The 14,999-nt window shown below is 41.3% G+C and overlaps 1 long non-coding RNA gene across 2 annotated transcripts; it reads left to right on the plus strand.

Annotated features, from left to right (window-relative positions):
* Positions 1-2,876: 2,876 nt before the first annotated feature.
* Positions 2,877-7,910, plus strand: LOC106583610 (uncharacterized). Of its 2 annotated transcripts, none has more exons than XR_001323567.2 (7): positions 2,877-3,407; positions 3,818-5,219; positions 5,487-5,689; positions 5,957-6,647; positions 6,866-7,011; positions 7,196-7,380; positions 7,507-7,910. It is a non-coding gene; the product is annotated as an uncharacterized lncRNA (long non-coding RNA). The 2 variants fall into 2 exon arrangements; XR_001323569.2 differs by having other exon boundaries at positions 3,964-5,219.
* The last annotated feature ends 7,089 nt before the right edge of the window (positions 7,911-14,999 follow it).

Raw genomic sequence — 14,999 nt, forward strand, 5'->3', positions numbered from 1 at the left:
GTAGAACAGAAAACCAGCAGTATTCCGGACCTCATAGAGTAAGATTTGAATACCCCAGATCTACACTATATATACAAAAGAATGTGGACACCCCCTTCAAATTAGTGGATTCGGCTATTTCAGCCACACCCGTTGCTGACCGGTGTATAAAATTGAGCACACAGCCATGAAATCTCCATAGACAAACATTGGCAGTAGAATGGCCTTACTGAAGACCTTGTGACTTTCAATGTGGCACCTTCATAGGATGCCACCTTTCAACAAGTCAGTTCGTAAGTGCTGTTATTGTGAAGTGGAAACGTCTAGGAGCAACAACGGCTCAGCCGCAAAGTGGTAGGCCACACAAACTCACAGAGCGGGACCACCGAGTGCTGAAGCGCGTAGCTCGTAAAAATAGTCTGTCCTTGGTTGCAACACTCACTACCAAGTTCCAAACTGCCTCTGGAAGCAACGTCAGCACCAGAACTGTCTTTCAGGAGCTTCATGAAATGGGTTTCTATGGCCGAGCAGCTGCACACAAGCCTAAGATCACCATGCGCAATGCCAAGCATTGGCTGGAGTGGTGTAAAGCTCACCGCCATTGGACACGCTTCACCATCTGGCAGTCCGGCGGACAAATCTGGGCCTGCAAAGAGCCCTGACCTCAACCCCGTCAAACACCTTTGGGATGAATTGGAAAGCCGATTGCGAACCAGGCCTAATCGCCCAACATCAGTGCCTGACCTCACTAATGTTCTTGTGGATGAATGGAAGTCCCCACAGCGATGCTCCAACATCTAGCGGAAAGCCTTCCCTGAAGAGTGGAGGCTGTCATAGCAGCAAAGGGGGGGACCAAGTCCATATTTATGCCCATGGTTTTGGAATGAGATTTTTGACGAATGTCCACATACTTTTGGTCATGTAGCATATATAGTACCTGGACCTCAATGCCAGTTCCACTGCTTTTCCCCCCCATTCTTCCCTCTTATCAGGGACTGATTTAGACCTGGGACACCAGGTGGGTGCAATTAATTACCAGGTAGAAGAGCAACCGTACTCTGGACCTCCAGGGTAGGAGTTGAATATCCCTGATCCAGAGAAAAAACAGTGGCATGGTTTTACATATGCAAACACAGCAATCCATTTGTCTTTATATGTTGTATAATATTCATGTTTATGATGGGCAATGTTGTCTACACGTTACATTACTTCAACCCACAGATACTGCAATGTCACCAATGCACATTGCTCTCTTGTATGCCATTGCCAATGTTTGAGTTGTTCATATCAATGTTTGAGCCAAAATAGGGTCCTTGTTGACTAGGTGCATTCCTCAATGGAGAGCGATGTTTTGTCTTACACACACTTTCCCATTCCTATTCGGAGAGTTTGATGGCTATTTTTGAGGTGACACTCCTGCTCATGGAAAGTGGGGATATAAATACCCAGACATCGTAGGAGCATAACTCCGGTTTCCCATCTGCCCTGTCCCTTCCTGGGAAAGGGAAATAGTTTGCTAACATGACATTTGTGTTAGCCGCGAACACAAGTGTCTGTTTCAGGTCTAAACTTCCGCAAAAAAGAATCAAGTGTCCATGTAGACTTTGACTATATTTTAGGAATAGTTTCGTCGTTTTCAGTTTGAATATTGTCGCTAAAAATCCACAGTAATCCTTAAATAATTGTACATTTTGGAATGTTCATTTAACTGAAATTGTTACTCTGGCAACATGTTCGCTGCAAACAGAAGCCTTGTTGACGAGTTACACACACACACAAAATCTACCAGAAGGTATGAATGAAACCCACTATGTATGAATTAATGGTACTGTTTGCTCCTCCCCCATCTCAATATTAGAAGCTGAGTGCTTTGGGCCTGGAATGGTTGGAGATGCCTGGGGAATGAGCTAGCCTTTGGCTTGAGTATGACAAAAGGGGTTGGGTGCTCAAATCCAGCAATTTCACAATAGTCATGCAAATCTACCGCCCAGGACAACCGGGTGAATGTGTTTGTTCATAGACCCTGTAGTCCCTTCCCAAATGAGTTTGTCTTTTTTGTAATTCTGAGGATATTCAAACTTTCTCTCAGACTTTGGGTGCTCTATTCCCGCTCATTGAGCTAACAGAACTAGGCACAATGTTTAGTTACCTTTAGGTCCTTTGAGACAGAATGGACAGTTGAAAGAAGAGTTCCTATATTGTTTAGTACATGAATTTCCACTGGAAGAAGCAGTAGCTAGAAAACTGAGTTGTCGCACTTCTCCTTTCTCACCACTTGGTGATGCTATTGTCTAATTATTTTCTTACTGTTGACTGGAAAGGGACTACCTGAGGCTTTGGAGCTGGAATGGTTGGAGATGCTTTGTGAAAAAGTGAGCTAGATTCTGGAAAGAGTACCTTATTATACTGTGTTTCATTAACTATTTGTGAGGGTTAGAGAAGATCTCTGCTTGTGAGCTCTTGATAAAGATGGTCTAAAATCCTCAAGACTTATATCTCCCTCACTAACTTTCAGCATCAGCTGTCAGAGCAGCTTGCCGATCACTGCACCTGTACACAGCCCATCTGTAAATAGCCCACCCAACTACCTCATCTCCATATTGTTATTTATTTTTGCTATTTTGCACCCTAGTATCTCTACTTGCACATCATCATCTGCACATCTATCACTCCAGTGTTAATGCTAAATTGTAATTATTTTGCCAGTATGGCCTATTTATTGCCTTACCTCCCTAATCTTACTACATTTGCACACACTGTATATAGATTTTTCTATTGTGTTATTGACTGTACGTTTGTTTATCCCATGTGTAACTCTGTTGTTTTTGTCGCACTGCTTTGCTTTATCTTGGCCAGGTCGAAGTTGTAAATGAGAACTTGTTCTCAACTGCCCTACCTGGTTAAATAAAGGTGAAATAAAAAAAAATAGGACAGCCATTCCACTTCCTATTAATCCCATTCAAATGAATACAATTTGCAGTACGTCTTGAGGTGACAGCAGGGTAAGGGTAGAATAAATTGAGGTTAGTTGAGATATACCTTGTAAAAAGTAATTTTATATAAGTCAATGGACATTACATAACAACCCATTTGTCATATAGGCTGTGTTAGTGATCATATTATCATTACTTTTATTTACTTATGCAGAACTTTGCGCATTTTTTAAATAGAAGGCGGCAGTGATTGAGAAACAAAACAGTCGGTTGCTTTAGCTCGCTCGGGGCACCAGTTGGACGACGTTTCACAATTAGAAAATTACATTGGTAATAAAGTCATATTCCTCTCACCCGGCGAGCTGAAATGAAATCACCAAATCGACGCGTATGCGTAGTAACTAGCTATGTGAACAGTGTCTCGTAAACACTAACGTTAGCCAGTACATTCTTTGCTACCGGAGCAGCACGTGGAAATTTGATTCAGATTATATGGTAAGAAATTAAAATAAAGAATATGACGTACCAGAAGAAACCGAATTACATGTTTCATTCAATAAATTAAGTGGATTGGAAAAGAGCAAGTATAGTTGGTCCATTTGGCGCAAGCTACCTAACGTGATCTGGCTGGCATGCATTTTGGTAATATAACTGTTAGCTTGCTAACGTTAGCTAGATAGATACGATGCCTGCTTATAATGTCATTGTAATGATATTTGATAAATTAACAACCAGTGATTATTTTATTTATCTTTTTATTAGCTGGTAGGGCTAAATATAACGTTTAAGAGATTTTGAAAATGTATATAGTTAACTACAAGCAGCTAACTAGCCAACTTTGAGTTGCGAATGTGACTAACCTTGACTTGATAATTTGTATTTATATTGTTTGCATGGCCTTGCAGAGACCACATGGTATATACAATTACAAACCAAAATAAAACACCGTCAGGAAAAAGTTTATATAGTAATGAAATCACGGAGAAGGCTATAGGGACATGTCAATCAGTAATGGCATCTGTAATGTTTAAAGTACCAAGGTCCACCACAGGTGACAGAAAAAGTGGAAAGGTTCCCCCTGACCAAGGCCAGAGTGCCATTAGGAGGTAGAAGAAACTCAGGAGATAACGTCACACCATTAGGCCAAACGTAGTGGTTGTTTTTTAGACGGATATGCAGAGCCAACCAGGCTACAAAACCTGATATGACTGAATACTCCTGGAGAAGACGGTGGAGCAACATGGGTTGAAGGATAAACCTCAGATTTACAACTGTGATGAGACTGGGTTCCAGATGGATGCATCTAAAAGAAAGGTCCTTGCACCAAAGGGCTCAAAGAATAATTGCATCCAGGCACCTGGTACACGTGACCGTGTGTCAGTACTGACTTGCTTTAATGCGTCTGGTGAAGATGTCCCCCCTTTCATCATTTTTGGAAACAGATTCCCAGGAGGACCTTACACCAAGGAAGGTCCAGCTAATGCTCTCTATGGCACATCACCATCAGGATACATTGACAATGAACTCTTCAGGGGATGGTTTGTGAATCATTTCATCAGGTATGCTGTGAAAACACGTCCCCTGCTGCTGGTGTTTGATGCACACAAAAGTCACCTGGATCCAGAGGTGATTGAGGCAGCAAGAAAATAAAACGTTGTGCTCCTAGTTCTTCCTCCAAACAGCTCTCACATTCTGCAGCCCCTGGATTTGACCTACTTCTCTGCTTTGAAGACTGGGTTTTTCAAGGTGGCTGGAGACCTTTGCCACTTCAAAAACGCCGTAGTCATTTCCAAGATGGACGTTCCCATGGTTCTCCATCAGCCGTACCAGCAATGCAAAGAGAGGAAGATTGTAGTCAGCGGGTTCAGAAAAGCTGGGATCTTCCCCTTTAATCCCAGTGCCATAGATTCGAGTAAAATAGTTCCCTTGACATCCAAAAAGCAACAGCCCCAAAAGACTGCAACTCCCTCCAGCCCCACTCCATCAGCACCACCACCAGCAGTAATTCTCAGCAAGTACATGTCCCACCCCCTGGTGGCAGCAGGACTGAATAATCCAGAATTGGCTGAGATCTTCACAGAGATAGATAATCAAAAGAAGACGACACCAAGGCAAAGTAAGATGAACGCCCCACTGAATGCTAGGGTTATTACTGAGGAAGAGTATGAGAGGGAGATGAAACTGGAGTCGGCAAGGAAAAGAGACGGCAAGACACCGTCTCCTCGTAGCACAACCCCCGACGCCGTAGAGAACCCCCAACCAGCTCTTCTACTTCTCCCTCAGAGGGTGAAACTGCATCTCCCGCAGGTAATTATCATCAGACATTTTAGTTCATAACGCCTGACTGAGAAATACGTTAATGATCTAGAGTGGCTCATTAATGTTTTGGCTAATTATCATGAAAAATATGTAGGCATGTGAATCATGCTTTCAGCCATTTCAACTTACAAGTTATTAGGCTGAAATAGTCACCTTAAAAATCCCACCATCAATGTACACCCCCACCATACTTAATTTCTCTACAGTGAAATTAAGCAAAGTGCCCATCTCTCTGCTATGTTTCTTGTCTAACAGTCAAACAAACAAGTAAATCCAGTAGAACTCGGAGCAGGTCACATCAGACTACTGAGGAGGGGAGAGACCGAGAACTGGAAGCTGAACAACCAAATAGCAGAGGTCCTCAAACCAAGAGGGCTGGGTTGAGACACAAGAGATTGGACTATGTTGATAACTCCAACGATGAGGATGGTTATGGTATCAACCAAGCCTCAGCCAAGGTAAGAGGAAATGTGATCATCTTTCACCTGACTGTGATTTGGAATGGGGGTTTCTTCAGGTCTTGGAGTCTTTTTCAATACTTTGAAGTTATTGGCTGGGCAAAGCTTTGAACAAACAGGGCTATATTGAATCTGCTATAATGTACCCGTATCTACGCATTTAAGCTATACTGTAAATATTCCCATAGATATTTACCTCATCCTAATGTTTACATGCAGTAAAGTGCAGAACCTCACTGGAATACTAACACATGCTGTTCCCTGCAGACTATTTCTCCCCTGAAGAGAGTGTTGCCAAACACACACACAAGATCGAGGCAGTACACAGAAATATGTGGCAACCATGTTCAGATGAGGAGGATGTTTCTGAGATCTCTGACCTTACCTCAACAGATTTTGAGGACAAAGAATATGAACAGCAGGCGAGTTTAAATTAATTTGGATGATATAGGTTAAATTAGAGCGATTTGGGCGATATGGACAAAAATCCATATCGTGATGAATTGCCTGAACTGATGCGATAATGGTAAATAGAACGAAAAGTTTAGCATTATAATGTGCACCACAGATTTTATTCTCCTTTAATGTAATACTACTAGTTTAATGCTTGCAGCCATCAATTGTCCCATTAACAATCACCCATGTTAGCAAACTTATTTCATTGCAAACTTCACATTACTCTAGTGTAGAATACTCATTGTAATAAATGATATCATCAAAATGCCTGCGAAAAGTGATCGGTACGGTCGGTGTCGATAATTTTCGGTTTATCGTCCCAGCTCTAGGCTTAATGGCTTTTTATAGCAGGTTGTCATTAGTCTCTAGATCGATTTGAGATTATTGTAATGTCATGTGAATGATGGTTTCTTAGAGCCAGATATTAAATTGGCCCCTGTTGGATTACAGATTGAAGCAATGAGGAAAGCAAAGATAAGGCGTTTGATGCAAAGGAAAACAGGTGACTTTTTAGTCAAGATATTGCAGGTTAGGATGTGTAGATCCGGAGCAAACAACAATGTTAAAATTGTGAGGTAGCATAATAAATACTTTCACAGGGTGCTGTATGTGTTTTTACAGCAGTGAGACAACTCTTCATAATAATCATATATATTTAAAAATATATATATATATTTTTACTTGTGTATTTTTCATTGTTTCTCTCACTTTTGGTTTAAGTGCTGCTTTCAGAATCAGATGATGACAAACCCTTGGTTAAGATGATAACAAGGAAGCCATCAAATGAGGAGCTGAAAACGACAGTGAAGAAACTGGTGGCCCATGTCGACCTGGAGAAAGTCACAATGAAGGACATTTTCAAGAAGGTTAGTCATTCTAATCTTTTATGAACAACAGTTCATTGACACTAAACGCTCTCACATTTCCTCATGGATGAATTTAGGCTATACAGTGCATCTTAAGAACCTGATAGATGAACAATTATTTAAAAACAATATATAGTCATTGTCGTAACTTACGGTTTGCTTATTCTCTTACAATGGGTTTCAGGTTTTTAAAATGTACCCTCGTTATGACCTGTCAAACAAGAAGTCCTACATCAAGGAAACAGTGAAAAGGGTGATTTCCTTTGTTGGATTTCCCATTTCCATAAAAATAAAATGTTGCCAAAAAGAGAGCATATTTACAGTAACACGTCTTGAATAAATCTGCCCAGCTGGAGTTTAAAATATAAGGTATGATGAGTTCTGTGATTTATTATTCTAGCTTTGAATGGTTGTATTTATCCATTTATCGTCCATGGTTGAATATGGTTTCCAACTCTGTTACACTATTATTGTGTTTTGCCTTTTGTTTTTCAGTTGTTGTCGCAGTGAAGTCTGGAGTTCTTCCCTAATCGCCACCTTCCATGGTGTGGCAGGTAGCCTAGTGGTTAGCATTGGGCCAGTAACCAAAAAGGTTGCTGGATCGAATCCCCGAGCTGACAAGGTAAAAAATGTAATTCTGCCCCTGAGCAAGGCAGTTTAACCCATTGTTCCCCGGGCGCCAAAGACGTGGATGATGATTAAGGCAGCCCCCCCGCACCTCTCTGATTCAGAGGGGTTGGGTTAAATGTGGAAGACACATTTCAGTTGTACAACTGACTAGGTAATGTAATGCTGTAATGTGTCCACCTCTGGGCTAAGGTGCCAGGTGCAAATCCCGCCTCGGAACCTCTCACTGCCCTAGTGTAATGTCACAATAGTTTTATAAAATCTGCGTTCTACATCTTTGTTTGTACTGTCAATGGGGTCCTTGAGGAAAAAAATTGTCCTTGTTTTCTGTCAATCTTTCTAGCCTAGCAGGTCCAGACTGGAACCAGAAATCGAGCCTGGACTTTAGAACACACCGGACCAAGTCTGTTCCTTCCAGGTTTTATTATTGTTGCAATGTAACATCTCCCCAACCGGCTGATTTACTTTATAACGAAACATGTCATAGTAACGATAAAATCTTTTTATCTCATGCTTTTTAGGCTACATACATACTTCCACTGATAGTTTTTCAATACCTGTGAAAGTTTTGGACATACCTTTTGGTTTTTCTATTCTTTTTTTACTATTTTCTACATTGGAGAATAATAGTGAAGACATCAAAATTATGAAATAACACGCATCAGGTAAAAAATAAAAAACCCTTCAATGAGTAGGTTTCCAAACTTTTGACTGGTACTGTATATGTTGTAGCAATTTATAGATCTAGTCCCAATATTTGAAGATGGCATAAGTATTTGGACAAATGTCACTTATAGTGTACCAAAGTAGTCAAATGTACCAGTCACAATTGATATATATAGTCTTGTTATAATACAATATAATTCTCCTTCAGATTTGTCTGGGGGAGAACACCTCAGACACCCCCTACCCTCCATGATTTGTGGAATGAGTGCTGCATTTCTGTGGCAAGGTCAGGACAGATGCTGGGAAGGGTGCCATGGGCCCTGTTTAGTTCTTCGGGCGAGGTTGGGGCAGATAAATGTTTCTAGATAAAGAAGTAGAGAGAAGGTGTGGAGAAAGCGTTGTTTATTGGTTCAAACACCAAGGAGCCCCCCCTGGATTTAGCATTTATTTCTGTCTGGGGGATATTAATACAAAGGGTGGTGACTGGTGGCCGCCTCATATTGTACATCGACTGAGACATGGCTTATGGGCATACTGATATGGGAGTGTCTACGCGCCAAATGCAAATGTACTGTTTGACTGAGAAAATACCTTAGCATAATAAGTGTGTTATATTTTACAGTCCAGTTGGGGTAAGACTGCTGAGTTGGCACGTAGCCCCCAAAAGGGGGACAACAGTTTTGTTTTTTCCAGTAATAACAAGGGTTATCTGTGTGTGTGTTTAACGACACGGCCAATGCTATTCAATGTGAACACACACTTTAAGGTAACGAAAGAGAAATGATCATGCAATTGCTTCTACAAAGTTTTCATACCAATTGACTTATTACACATTTTGTTGTGTTACAGCCTGAATTTAAAATGTATTTTAAAAATGATATGCCGTTTACCCATGATACCCCATAGTGACAAAGTGAAAACATGTTTTTTGAAATTTTCACAACTTTATTGAAAATGGAATACAGAAAAACTGTTTAATTTACATAAGTATTCACACCCCCTGAGTCAATCAATACATGTTACAATCTCTATTGGCAGCGACTACAACTGTGAGTCTTTCTTGGTAAGTCACTAAGAGCTTTGCACACCTGGATTGCACAATATTTGCCTGTTATTATTTTCTGGATTCTTCAAGTTCTGTCAAATCATTTTCAAGTCTTGCCATAGATTTTCAAGACGATTTTAAGTCAAAACTGTAACTAGGCCTCAGGAACAATCGATGTCGTATTGTTAAGCAACTCCAGTGTATATTTAGCCTTGTGTTTAAGGTTATTGTCCTGCTGAAAGGTGAATTTGTCTCCCATTGTCTGTTGGAAAGCAGACTGAACCAGGTTTTCCTCAGATTTTTTTCCTATGCTTAGCTGTTTTCCCTTTCTTTTTACCCCCCAAAAAACTCCCTTGTCCTTGCCGATGACAACAATACCCAAAACATGATGCAGCCAGTACCACGCTTGAAAATATGAGGAGTGGTGCTCAGTGATGTGTTGAAACTCAGCAACAACAAAAAAACGTCCCTTTTTCAGGACCCTGTCTTTAGAAGATAATTCGGGAAAAATCCAAATAACTACACAGATCTTCATTGTAAAGGGTTTAAACACTGTTTCCCATGCTTGTTCAATGAACCATAAACAATTAATGAACACGCACCTGTGGAACGGTCAATAAGACACTAACAGCTTATAGACGGTAGGCAATTAAGGTCACAGTTATGAAAACTTAGGACACTAAAGAGGCCGTTCTACTGACTCTGAAAAACACCAAAAGAAAGATGCCCAGGGTCCCTGCTCATCTGCGTGAACGTGCCTTAGGCATGCTGCAAGGAGACATGAGGACTGCAGATGTGGCCAGGGCAATAAATTGCAATGTCCGTACTGAGAGACGCCTAAGACAGCACTACAGGGAGACAGGACAGACAGATGATCGTCCTCGCAGTGGCAGACCACGTGTAACAGCTGCATGGGATCGGTACATCCGAACATCACAGCTGCGGGACAGGTACAGGATGGCAACAACAACTGCCCGAGTTACACCAGGAACCCACAATCCCTCCATCAGTGCTCAGACTGTCCGCAATAGGCTGAGAGATGCTGGACTGAGGGCTTGTAGGCCTTTTGTAAGGCAGGTTCTCACCAGACATCACCGGCTATAACGTTGCCTATGGGCACAAACCCACTGTTGCTGGATCAGACAAAAAGTGCTCTTCACTGACGAGTCGTGGTTTTGTCTCACCAGGGGTGATGGTCGGATTCGTGTTTATTGTCGAAGGAATGAGCGTTATACCGAGGCCTGTACTCTGGAGCGGGATCGATTTGGAGGTGGAGGGTCCGTCATGGTCTGGGGCGGTGTGTCACAGCATCATCGGACTGAGCTTGTCATTCCAGGCAATCTCAAAGCTGTGAGTTACAGGGAATACAACCTCCCCCCTCATGTGGTACCATTCCTGTAGGCTCATCCTGACATAACCCTCCACCCTGCTCATTCTGTGCGTGATTTCCTGCAAGACAGGAATGTCAGTGTTCTGCCAGGGCCAGCGAAGAGCCCGGATCTCAATCCCATTGAGCACGTCTGGAACCTGTTGGATCGGAGGGTGAGGGCTAGGGCCATTCCCCCAGAAATGTCTGGGAACTTGCAGGTGCCTTGGTGGAAGAGTGGGGTAACATCTCACAGCAAGAACTGGTAAATCTGGTGCAGTCCATGAGCAGGAGATGCACTGGCGTACTTAATGCAGCTGGTGGCCACACCATATACTGACTGTTACTTTAGATTTTGACTCTCTTCCCCCCCCCGTTCAGGGACACATTATTCCATTTCTGTTAGTCACATGTCTGTGGAACTTGTTCAGTTTGTCTCAGTTGTTGAATCTTGATATAAATATTTACACATGTTAAGTTTTCTGAAAATAAATGCAGTTGACAGTGAGAGGATGTTTCTTTTTTTGCTGAGTTAATTTGCCCCAAACATAACGATTTGTATTCAGGGCATAATGTTAATTTCTTTGCCACATTTTTTGCAGTTTTACTTTAGTGCCTTATTTCAAATAGGATGCATGTTTTGGAATATTTTTATTCTATACAGGCTTCCTTCTTTTGACTCTGTCATTTAGGTTAGTAATGTTGTTGATCCGTCTTCAGTTTTATCCTATCACAGCCATTGAACTGTTTTAAAGTCACCATTGGCTTCTTGGTAAAATCCCTGATCGGTTTCCTTCCTCTCCGGCAACTGAGTTAAGAAGGACTCATGTAGTCACTGGGTATATTGCCTAAAAACTTCACCATGCTTAAAGATGTATTCAAACTTTGTGAGGCATTGGACAACCTGCCTCGTCTTTGTGGTTGAATCAGTTTGAAATTCACTGCTCGGCTGACGGACCTTACAGATAATTGTATATGGTACCAGTCAAAAGTTTGGGGACACCTACTCATTCTAGAGTTTTTCTTTATTTTGACTATTGACTTCATCAAAACTATGAAATGACACATGGAATCATGTTGTAATCCAAAAAGTGTTAATCAAATATATTTTAAAATATGTTTTATATTTGAGATTCTTCAATGTAGCCACCCTTTGCCTTGATGACAGCTTTGCACACTCTTGGCATTCTCTAAACCAGCTTCATAAGGTTGTCACCTGGAATGCCTTTCAATTAACAGGTGTGCCTTGTTAAAAGTTAATTTGTGGAATTTCTTTCCTCCTTAATGCATTTGGCTCAGTCAGTTGTGTTGTGACAAGGTAGGGGTGGTGTTCAGAATATAGCCCTATTTGGTAAAAGACCAAGTCCATATTATGGCAAGAATAGCTAAAAAAACAAACAAAGAAACGACAGTCGATCATTACTTTAAGACATGAAGGTCAGTCAGTACGGACTTTGAAAGTTTGTTCAAGTGCAGTCACAAAAAATATCAAGCTCTATGATAAAACTGGCTCTCATGAGGACCGCCAAAGGAAAGGAAGACCCAGAGTTGCCTGTGCTGCAGAGGATAAGTTCATTAGAGTTACCAGTCTCAGAAATAGCAGCCCAAATAAATGCTCAAGTAACAGACACATCTCAACATCAACTGTTCGGCGGAGACTGCCTGAATCCGACCTTCATGGTCGAATTGCTGCAAGGAAATCACTACTAAAGGACACCAATAGGAAGAAGAGACTTGCTTCTGACGAGAAACACAAGCAATGGACATTAGACTGGTGGAATTGGTCTGATGAGTCCAAATTTGAGATTTTTGGTTCCAACCGCCGTGTCCTTGTAAGACGCAGAGTAAGTGAACGGATGATCTCCGCATGTGTGGTTCCCACCATGAAGCATGGAGGAGGGGGTGTGGGGGTGCTTTGCTGGTGACACTGTGATGTATTTATTTAATTCAAGGCACACTTAACTAGCATGGCTACCACACCATTCTGCAGCGATACACCATCTCATCTGATTTGGGCTTAGTGAGACTATCATTTGTTTTTCAACAGGACAATGACCCAACACACCTCCAGGCTGTGTAAGGGCTATTTGACCAAGAAGGAGAGTGATGGAGTACTGCATCAAATTACCTGGCCTTCACAATCACCCAACCTCAACCCAATTGAGATGGTTTGGGATGAGTTGGAGTGAAGGAAAAGCAGCCAACAAGTGCCCAGCATGTGGGAACTCCAAGACTGTTGTATAAGCATTCAGGGTGAAGCTGGTTGAGAGAATGCCAAGAGTGTGCAAAGCTGTCATCAAGGCAAAAGTTGGCTACTTTGAAGAATCTAAAATCTATTTTGATTTGTTAAATACTTTTTTTGATTACTCAAATCAAATGTATTTTTATATAGCCCTTCGTACATCAGCTGATATTCTCAAAGTGCTGTACAGAAACCCAGCCTAAAACCCCAAACAGCAAGCAAAGCATGTGAAAGAAGCACGGTGGCTAGGAAAAACTCCCTAGGAAAAACTCCCTAGAAAGGCCAAAAACCTAGGAAGAAACCTAGAGAGGAACCAGGCTATGAGGGGTGGCCAGTCCTCTTCCGGCTGTGCAGGGTGGATATTATAACAGAACATGGTCAAGATGTTAAAATGTTCATAAATGACCAGCATGGTCAAATAATAATAATCATAGTAGTTGTCGAGGGTGCAACAAGCACGTCCGGTGAACAGGTCAGGATTCCACCTGGTTTCCACTGATGCGATGCTGCCTGGCCAGAGCAGGAGAGGCAAATAGTGAAAACAATCAAGGTTTTTGAAAAGTTTAAATCCCTTGAGATAGAAAGAAGCATTCCAAAGTGGTTTGGTACTGAATGTCTGCTGCAATGTGGCTGAGACTGAGCTGCTCTTCTCCTTTTTCGCCGATAGGTGCTGCTATTTTATAATTGCTCTCATTGTAGGCTTGTGAGGGACAGTGACATAACAGGCAAAAATGGGAATACAGTGTGCACAATTTATCCTATTGTAAATGTTTTTATTTTTGCCAAATTAATGTGGTAATATTATTCACATTGTTTTTTGTGGGTACTATTTAATGAAGCTGCCAGTTGAGGACTTGTGAGGTGTCCGTTTCTCAAACTAGACACTCTAATGTACTTGTCCTCTTGCTCAGTTGTGCACCCAGGCCTTCCACTCCTCTTTCTATTCTAGTTAGAGACCGTTTGCGCTGTTCTGTGAAGGGAGTAGTACACAGCGTTGTACGAGATCTTCAGTTTCTTGGCAATTTATCGCATGGCCTTCATTTCTCAGAACAAGAATAGACTGATGAGTTTCAGAAGAAAGGTCTTTGTTTCTGGCCATTTTGAGCCTGTAATCAAACCCACAAATGCTGATGCTCCAGATACTCAACTCGTCTAAAGGCCAGTTTTATTGCTTATTTAATCAGCACAACAGTTTTCAGCTGTGCTAACATAATTGCAAAAGGGTTTTCTAATGATCAATTAGCCTTTTAAAATGATAAACTTGGATTAGCTTACACAACGTGCCATTGGAACACAGGAGTGATGGTTGCTGATAATGGGCCTCTGTACGCCTATGTAGATATTCCATTTAAAAAATCAGCCGTTTCCAGCTACAATAGTCATTTACAACATTAACAATGTCTACACTGTATTTCTGATCAATTTGATGTTATACTAATGGACAACAAATGTGATTTTCTTTCAAAAACAAGGACATTTCTAAGTTACCATAAACCTTTGAACGGTAGTGTACATATCAGAATCAATCAGACAATTAACCCTTAGTTTGACATGGCCAATAGATTTGTGCGTATCTGCTTTGTTGTTGACCTTACTCCCTATGTCGGCAATAGATCTGAAAGAGCGCACAATCGAGAAGAGCGACATAATGTTAGCAATGATATATGCTAAGCTGTATGGACGTCATTAATGATACATGAACAATGTAAACAGGTTTTAAAAGAGGACCAAACCCCGAGATGAGTAAGGTAAGAGGATTTGTAGTGTATTCATATTTATCATAGCCTAACATACCCTTATTCATCAATATATCGACAATTTAATTGAAAAACATTTTGTGTAGTCTGCTGCTCACACACGTCACTATGGTAAAAAAAATCTGTTAGATATTTATGGCGAACTTATTGGTCTGTAACGTTAGCCTACTTCTGTCATTTTTTCATTGCTTATTATCTGCTTGCAAAAGTGAATGACTTCAATTTCTACCAGTTTGCCAAATTATTGTACTCTTACCGAAACTGCCCTGCCAATACGTTGACTCC

This window comes from Salmo salar, chromosome ssa22 (assembly GCF_905237065.1).
Source record: "Salmo salar chromosome ssa22, Ssal_v3.1, whole genome shotgun sequence".
Lineage (NCBI taxonomy): Eukaryota > Metazoa > Chordata > Actinopteri > Salmoniformes > Salmonidae > Salmo > Salmo salar.